Here is a 9,354-nt window from a genome sequence, read left to right as displayed (position 1 = left end):
GAATAAAAACTCGATGAATATTGTTCACGCTTTTTTTCGTCCAAGATCGGATTGCAGTAGGAAAATCAAACCCAACTTGACAACTTTTCCAAAATCCTAACCCGATTTTAAAGTAAAATTGCGATGATTATATTAAAAGAGTTATGAAATGTATTCCGCGTTACATATCTTAAAGCACATTCCGTGCAAAAAGAAAAAACTCCTATAATAAATAGAAATAGTTGTCATCCGCATCGGATACAAACAATTGTATTAATGTTATTAATATTACATCGTAAATTATTTCTACTAGATAATATCAATATTTGGTCATTGTCATTTACAAATTTTAGTGCATGTTATATTAATTTATATTGTATAACTAAATTATGTTTAAATTATGAAATAAGGTGAAAATTAAAATGGTAAAGGAAATTTTTATAAGAAACGAGAAACAATAAATAGTTATCAAACAAGTTAATGTTCTTTTTTTTTTTAATGAAACGACAAACAAAATTAGTTGCCAAACATATTCATGTTTCTAGTTATTTTATGTTTCTGGTTCTAAGAAAACAAGAAACAACAAATAAGAAACATGAAATTGAAACGTTTTCAAATACCCCTCGTAATATTATAAACCATTTTATAAAACTATAGTGGTTGAAAAATAAATTGCAGTGGTTGTTTATTTCTAATTGAACAAATTCAACTACATCTCTCCACGTTTATTTTGATGTTCTTTAATATATCATCACTTTGAACAAACTTTAAGGATGTCTCAGTGTATAATATTTCCTACCCACTTGAAGTTGGGGTACCATTACAACAAATAAAACCTTTAATAGCTTTGCATTATAGCTTATCATACAAAAAGCTATTGTGGGGTGGGGTTGCCCGATCAAATCACGAATGTAAGAAAACTAAAAGCGTTAAGATTTTCGTTCCTTCAGGCTAAAGTACTTCTTTCTCCATTTTCTCGTTTCTCAAGCCTTTTCATTTCTTGATAATTCTTTGTCGTTCATTTTCAAACCTTTGTTCTATTCATTCGTTCAACCATCGATCTCCTCAGTTCGAGTAATTTTGAAGATCATATGTCATTCGAGCTTCTTCCTCTATCTTCTCTGATGTTATCTCTTTTATTCTCATTCATTTGATTAGAGGAACTCCTCGATGATGATCTACAGTTGGACATCTCTTCTTTATTGTTGTTGTTCATTACTCAGTAAAATTTCTTGTTCATTCTTATTTTTCTCGTACTTGTTCTCTTTGATTTTCGAGTAATGGGTCTTCAAGGTTAAGTTGTTTATTTGAGTTACAACTATTCAAAACATTTCTAGGTCACTACAATCAGAGAAAAGATCATGGTATTATTTGTTTTCTTATTTTTCTTGAAGAAAAGGTGTGTGTTTCTTAATCTTGAAGGTTTCTGAAAATTTTTCTTCTTCTTCTTTTTTTTTTTACTCGATAAAAATCAGGGGTCCCATCCTTTTTTGTCTCTTTATATTGTGTACAACTAAAATTAATTTTTATTTCTTGTAGTTAAAATGTTTATTTAGGTAATTATTGGTCTTCAAATAGTTGTTTACTTGTAAATTATAAGTTGAAAGACTAGAAAATGATAAAGCATTTGGTGGTTGTGATGGAAATCTTTCATTTATGAAGTGAACCATATCAATTGTTGAGTTTTCCACGTGCTTCCTTTACTTATTCACACTTGGAATACATACAAAATGACCAAACTTGATCATTCAAAGAAAGGGAAGGTACATTCTGAGGCTTGAATCTATGGAGAGAAAATTGCAGACGAAAATGAAAAAGAAGAAGAAGTACGTGAAGAAGATGAGCACCAAGACTTTTTAAAGTGGTTCGGCCATAAAAACCTATATCCACTGTGCATAGGAGCAATTCATTTCAAATCTCTCAAGGAAAACAAAGTGATTACAGGATAAGTTTCCTCACTTTTACTCTCATCTTTATAGTTCTATTTTTAGTTAGTTTAATGACAGCTAGAGTAGATATTTTCTTCAACTTCTTTACAACAAATGTAACTTATTTTTATTCCAATTTGAGAGTGTGAAGTGTCGAGGTTGATGCCTAAATCTCATAGGATCCTGTAGTTTGTAATTGTATTGTACAAACATCTTATTTATCTAATAAAATATGTGATGTTTTATTTGACATTTAGTTGCATTAAATCCGCAAACCAATTAACTGATGTCCAAGGTTATCTTGTAGCTTAAAAATATATGTAAAGACATATGGGTGGATCATGTGTTAAGTGATAACCTAAATGGTCTGTAGTAAATAGATAAGGCTAGATACGTTATCCTGGTGACACTACGAGTATGACTCGCTTTGTAAATGTTACAAATGTTGTAAAGTACTACAAATGATCTGATCTTGATCATTCTTGTGGAAACATGTGAGCGGGAATATTTTATACAAACAAAGGAGTTTGTATAAGATCGGACTATGAAATGACTAATCTCATTATATAATGGTAGGTGATATGACCTGAATCCTGAGTGAGTTGTGAACTTCTGCCTCTGAAGGCATTCCTTTGATTTGTATGGATGAGAGTGGTCAAATCGTCGACTCAACAAGCCTACCATTTTTGGGGATTCGTTTGATTAGAGAGTGATCTAGATGCAAGCACACACGTCAAATTATAATATAGTAAAACAGTCAAGAGACCGAGTATCGTCCTCTGAGGAATTGGTGTAACACCCTGCATTTTTTTTTTAGTAATAATATAATTTCAGTAATTTTTTATTATTGAAGGGCATTTTTGAAATTTTGGACTTCAAGTGTAATTGTGGGAATTTATTTATTGGCGTTAAATTTTTCAATTTAGAAATTAATGGCAGGAATTAATTTCATTTTAGGAAGGAAAGGAATTTAATAGTATAAAGTGGAATAAGGAAAAGAATAAAATATGGTTTATTTTTATTTCCTTTTTAGTTGTTTATTATTATTATTATTATTATTATTATTATTCCCCAAAATCCCCTTCTCCCTCACGCGCGACCGAAACCCCCCTCCGAATTTTTTATTTGATCCGAACCACCAACCTCGACCGCCCAGATCCGAGCCGCGACTGTTTTCCGTCAAAACCGTTCGCCTCTCAGCACTCCGGCGCCGCTCAAATCCGATCTCGACCTCCCACGTCGAAGTCGCCTGCGTCCGTCGTCGCGAGTCCTTCTGCTACCGCTCGCTGGCTGCCTCCAGTCACGTCGATCCAGCGCCGTCAACCCTGTTCGTCGCCGAAATCTGCCTGCATCACTGGACTCTTGTTTTGAGTAAGGGATTGATTAATTTTGGGCAAGATTTTGGTTTGTCTTTGAGGGTTTGATTACCCATTTGGTTTTGGGTTAAAATTTTTTATCTCTTTATATTTGGAATTTAGATCCAAGATTGGAGTACTTCGGAGTGCGCAGTGTCACGGTCATGCTTGTCCAGGGCCTGTTGCCCATGGCCGCATGCCCGATCCAACCCCTTCTAGCATACTTTCATATCTTGTATTGTATTAGCTTAGTTAGCTTGCTTTCTTTACATTTTCATTGTAAGTGACCACTCGCCCTTTTGCATATGCAAGGGCGCCAGTTGGCTTTTTGTTCAGAATGCACTATATGGGGATAAGACTAACCATCACTTCCTCATACCCGGAGTAGTACTCTATAAAGCTGTTGTTGTTGCTTATTGCTTTCTAGTCTACTACAATCTTTTTTTCTTTATTCAAACTCACAAAAACTTCTTACGAAAACCTTTTCTCCAAACCCGTTTTCTAAAACCGTTTTCCCTAAAACGGGGGTGGAGGTTGCGAGAGGCACTCTGTGTACCATCGGCAGTCCGTATTCGAGTTGGCTGACTTGTTCATGAGCGGGAACAAGTGTCGCACAATCGCTAAGAGAAGCTTTCGAAAGAGCGATTGTGACAGTTGGTATCAGAGCCTAGTCGGCTTATAGAGGGAAGATCAGTGATCATATCGGCGACGAAGAACCTGAACAAGTCCCATGTGGACAGATTGGTAGAGATGGAAGAGCAAATACTCTACCTGAGAGAGGTCCCAGATAATGTCCGTTTCCTAGAGACTTGGCTACAAGAAGTTGCTGAGAAAGCCGATGGAATTGATGCGGTAGTAGGCCGCCTAGACGGATTACCCGTTAGAGAATTGATGATGAAGGTAGAGACCCTCGAGACCAAAATAGTACGGTCCGGCAGCTTTGAACGAGGCAATAGGTCCTCGGGCTCTGTTGCCCACATAGAGGAGCATGTCGAAGAGTTGGACAGCTCCCAAAAAGCAATACTTCAGATGGTAACCGATTTGTCTGAAGACTTCTGGTCGGCCCTTGACGTCGTCAGAGCCGAGATAGCAGATGTGAATACTAGGGTGAATCTCACCATCCGAGCGATAGGGAACCAAGCCCCATCTGGGGGAGCAATGGCAGTAAGCAGAATAAAAATCCCAGAACCGAAACCCTTCTGTGGGGTGCGAAAAGCGAAAGCCCTGGAAAATTTTATCTTCGACCTTAAGCAATACTTCAAGGCGACTAATACAGTGACTGAAGAGTCGAAAGTCACACTAGCAACGATGCATCTAGTTGAAGATGCGAAACTGTGGTGGAGATCACGATTTACAGACATACAGGAAGGACGCTGCACTATTGATACTTGGGATAGATTGAAACAAGAACTTCGCTCGCAGTTCTTCCCTGAAAATGTCGAGATTTTGGCTCGACGAAAACTCCGAGAGCTAAAGAAAACAGGTAACATCAGAGACTACGTAAAACAGTTTGTAGGACTCATGTTGGACATACGAGATATGTCTGAAAAAGACAAGGTCTTTTGCTTTGTTGAAGGGCTGAAACCGTGGGCGAAATCAAAACTATATGAACAGAGAGTACAGGATCTCTCCTCTGCCTATGCGGCAGCTGAACGGCTATACGACCTTAGCATTGACTCACAAGATGTGAGGAAGCAGTCAACTTAATCAAATGGGGGAAACAGAAACAGCCGTTCTAGTCCTCCCAGACCTAGGGGAGGAGACAAGGACACAGGGGGGGACCGTAAATCATCCCAACCGAGATCAGGAAACAACTGGCGGGGGCCACCACAATAGCATAACAATTACAATCGACCCCTGTCTTGTTTCATATGTAGAGGGCCACACAGGGCGGGTGAATGTCCAAATCGAACCGCGTTCAATGCTTTTCAAGCCACGTTAGCCTCTACCTCCGAAGACAAGGCTGAACTGGAGGAGACGGTAACCGAGCCAGCTGCAGAAATTGAGAATCCCAGGATTGGGGCATTGAAATTCTTATCTGCGCTCTAGAAGAAGATGGGAAAGGCGACGGAGCCAATAGAGAAAGGACTCATGTATGTGGATGCTTGGGTCAACCAAAGATCGGCCAAAAATACTATGGTTGACTCTAGGGCTACCCATAAATTCATGGCTAAAACGGAAGCTCGCCGCCTGAACTTGACTTGGGAAAGAGATGCAGGGAAGATGAAAGCTGTGAATTCCGCAGCCCTACCGATTACGGGGATAGCGAAGAGAACTCCAGTGAAGTTAGGAGACTGGAAGGGCTTCGTTGACTTCGTGATTGTCAAGATGGATGATTTCGACGTTGTACTGGGATGGAATTCCTACTTGAACATAAAGTCATACCAATGCCCCTCGCCAAATGCTTAGTCATTATCGGATCTACACCCACCGTAGTTCAAGCCAGTATCAAGCAGCCAAATGGGGTGAGAATGATCTCAGCCCTCCAATTGAAGAGAGGCCTGGCCCACGACGAACCCACGTTCATAGCCATCCCGATAGAATCAGTTGAGTCCACTGAAGAGGAGATCCCTCAAGACGTTCTATTTGTCTTGGAAAGTATCGGGATGTCATGCCGAAAAGCTTGCCCAAGTTCTTACCCCCACGAAGGGGGATTGACCATGAGATTGAGTTGTTACCAGGGGCAAAGCCGCCTGCCAAGAATGCATATCGGATGGCCCTGCCAGAATTGGCCGAGCTCCGGAAACAGTTAGACGAGTTGTTAGATGCAGGATTTATCAGACCGGCGAAGGCCCCTTACGGAGCCCCAGTATTGTTCCAGAAGAAGAAGGATAGGAGCCTCCGGTTGTGCATCGACTATCGGGCCTTGAATAAGCTCACAGTCCGCAACAAATATCCCCTTCCTATCATTACTGACTTATTTGATCAGCTTCACAGTGTTAAGTATTTCTCGAAGCTGAACCTACGGTCTGGATATTATCATGTCCGAATTGCTGAAGGAGACGAACCTAAGACGACCTGTGTCACGAGATATGGAGCCTTCGAATTCCTCGTGATGCCCTTTGGCCTCACCAATGCTCCAGCAACTTTCTGTACCTTAATGAACCAAGTGTCTCACGAATACCTCGACAAATTCGTCGTAGTGTATCTTGATGACATTGTGGTCTATAGTGCCTCGCTGGAGGACCATCGACATCACCTCCAACTAGTCTTCGAAAAGCTGAGGAGAAATCAGTTGTATGTAAAGAGAGAGAAGTGCTCCTTTACCCAAGAGCGCATAAATTTCCTCGGCCACGTGATTGAGTGTGGTCGGATTGGTATGGAAGAGGGCAAGGTGGCCGCGATTAGAGACTGGAGGGTACCATCATCCGTGACCGAACTACGATCCTTCCTCGGACTAGCCAACTACTATAGGCGGTTCGTAGAAGGATTCTCGAGAAGAACAGGGCCATTAACCGAACTGTTGAAGAAGGATAGCCAATGGAGCTGGACTCCTGAATGTCAAGCCGCCTTTGAGGGCTTGAAGAAAGTGATGATTGAGGGGCCGGTCCTCGGAATTGCCGACGTGACCAAGCCATTTGAAGTAGAGACTGATGCTTCTGACTTTGCGTTGGGCGGTGTTCTCCTCCAAGACGAACACCCCATCGCATATGAGAGTAGGAAACTAAATAATGCCGAACGGAAGTATGCCGCCTCCGAGAAAGAGATGTTAGCAGTAGTTCACTGCTTGAGGGCCTGGAGATAGTATCTCTTGGGGGCCAAGTTCGTGGTCAAGACCGACAACAACTCCATTTGTCACTTCTTCAACCAACCGAAGTTGTCGTCGAAACAGGCACGGTGGCAGGAGTGTCTAGCGGAGTTCGACTTCCAATTCAAACATAGACCGGGGAAAAGTAACCAAGCGGCCGATGCTCTTAGCCGGAAGAGCGAACATGCGGCCCTGTGCATGTTCGCCCGCCTACAAGCAAGTACGTTGAGTGCAACAGTACGAGAAACTGTCAAAACTCACTTGACAAACGACATAGCGGCACAGGCCATCCTACAGTTGGCCAAAGAGAGGAAGACACGTCAGTTCTGGGTGGAAGATGATCTACTATACACCAAAGGCAATCGCCTCTACATCCCCAGATCCGGGGAGTTACGAAGGTCGCTGATGAAGGAGTGCCACAACACACCGTGGGCAGGACATAATGGTTGGCAGAGGACTTATGCCCTTCTGAAACAAGGCTACTAGTGGCCAAGCCTTCGGGACGATGTCATGCAATTTACCAAGACTTGCCTTGTCTGCCAACAAGATAAGGTCGAAAGGGCAAAATTAGCGGGTCTGTTGGAACCCCTACCTGTGCCCTCTAGACCATGGGAGAGCGTGTCTCTCGACTTCATCACCCATTTGCCCAAGGTGGGAGAGTTCGAATCGATCCTTGTTATCATCGACCGGTTCTCAAAATATGCCACTTTCGTCCCAACGCCAAAAATGTGCACAGCCGTGATGACTGCCCAGCTGTTCTTCAAACACATCGTGAAATTATGGGGTGTCCCCGCGAGCATTGTTAGCGATCGGGACGGAAGATTCACTGGGACATTCTGGACAGAATTGTTCAAAATATTGGGGTCAACACTGAATATCTCCTCTAGCTATCATCCCCAAACTGACGGCCAGACGGAATGCTTCAACAGGATGCTCGAGGAATATCTGCGTCACTTTATCGACGCAAGGCAGAAGAACTGGGTCCAATTGTTAGATGTGGCTCAGTTCAGCTTCAATAGCCAGCAGAGTTCCACGACCGGAAAAACACCCTTCGAAGTGGTGTGCGGCAGACAGCCACTCATGCCACACTTGGTGGACCACCATTATGCAGGCAAAAGTCCTCAGGCACATAACTTCACTAAAGAGTGGAGCAAAACCTCTGAGATAGCTCGCGCCTACCTAGAAAGAGCATCAAGAAGGATGAAGAAGTGGGTTGATAAGAAGCGGAGGGCCCTCGAGTTTCAAGCTAGGGACAAGGTCCTGATCAAGCTACGACCAGAACAATTTCGTTTCCGAGGCCAGAGAGACCAACGACTAGTAAGGAAATATGAAGGTCCAGTGGAGATAATTGAGAAGGTCGGGAGAACCTCATATAAGGTTCAGTTACCCTCATGGATGAAGATTCACTCTGTCATTCATGTGAGTATCCTGAAGCCCTATCATCCCGATCCCGAGGATGAACAACGAAACATGCTAAGGCGCCCACCGGTCACGATGAAAAGTTCTGCTGAGAAAGAAGTTGCACAAATCCTGGATAAACGTACGCGCCGTATTGGAAGATCCAGATGAGAACTGACAGAGTTCTTAGTGAAATGGAAGGATCTCCCAGACGAAGAGATCAGTTGGGAGCGGGCCGAAGATTTGAAGAATGCAGCTCTAGCCATCGCAGATTTTAAACAAGGTCAGTTGACGGAGACGTCAACCAATTAAGTGGGAGAGAATGTCACGGTCATGCTTGTCCAGGGCCTGTTGCCCATGGCCGCATGCCGATCCAACCCCCTTCTAACATACTTTCATATCTTGTATTGTATTAGCTTAGTTAGCTTGCTTTCTTTACATTTTCATTGTAAGTGACCACTCGCCCTTTTGCATATGCAAGGGCGCCAGTTGGCTTTTTGTTCAGAATGCACTATATGGGGATAAGACTAACCATCACTTCCTCATACCCGGATTAGTACTCTATAAAGCTGTTATTGTTGCTTATTGCTTTCTAGTCTACTACAATCTTTCTTTCTTTATTCACACTCACAAAAACTTCTTACGAAAACCTTTTCTCCAAACCCGTTTTCCCTAAAACGAGGGTGGAGGTTGCGAGAGGCACTCGGTGTGCCATCGACAGTCCGTATTCGAGTTGGCTGACTTGTTCGTGAGCGGGAACAAGTGCCGCACAATCGCTAAGAGAAGCTTCCAAAAGAGCGATTGTGACACGCAGCGTGCTGTTTAACGGATTTGAGTTCATTCGGCAAGTATTTTGGATAAGCGTTGTGATCCTTGTTGTTAGTTGTTGGCCACCTATTAGTTGTTGGACTAAATGAGAGTTAGGTTTTAGTACTTTGAAGGTTCC

Source organism: Benincasa hispida, chromosome 11 (genome assembly GCF_027475165.1).
Source record: "Benincasa hispida cultivar pf3 chromosome 11, pf3_genome.v1.1, whole genome shotgun sequence".
Taxonomy (NCBI): Eukaryota; Viridiplantae; Streptophyta; class Magnoliopsida; order Cucurbitales; family Cucurbitaceae; genus Benincasa; species Benincasa hispida.
The sequence above is the reverse complement of the archived record's forward strand: the minus strand, read 5'-3'. Positions refer to the sequence as shown.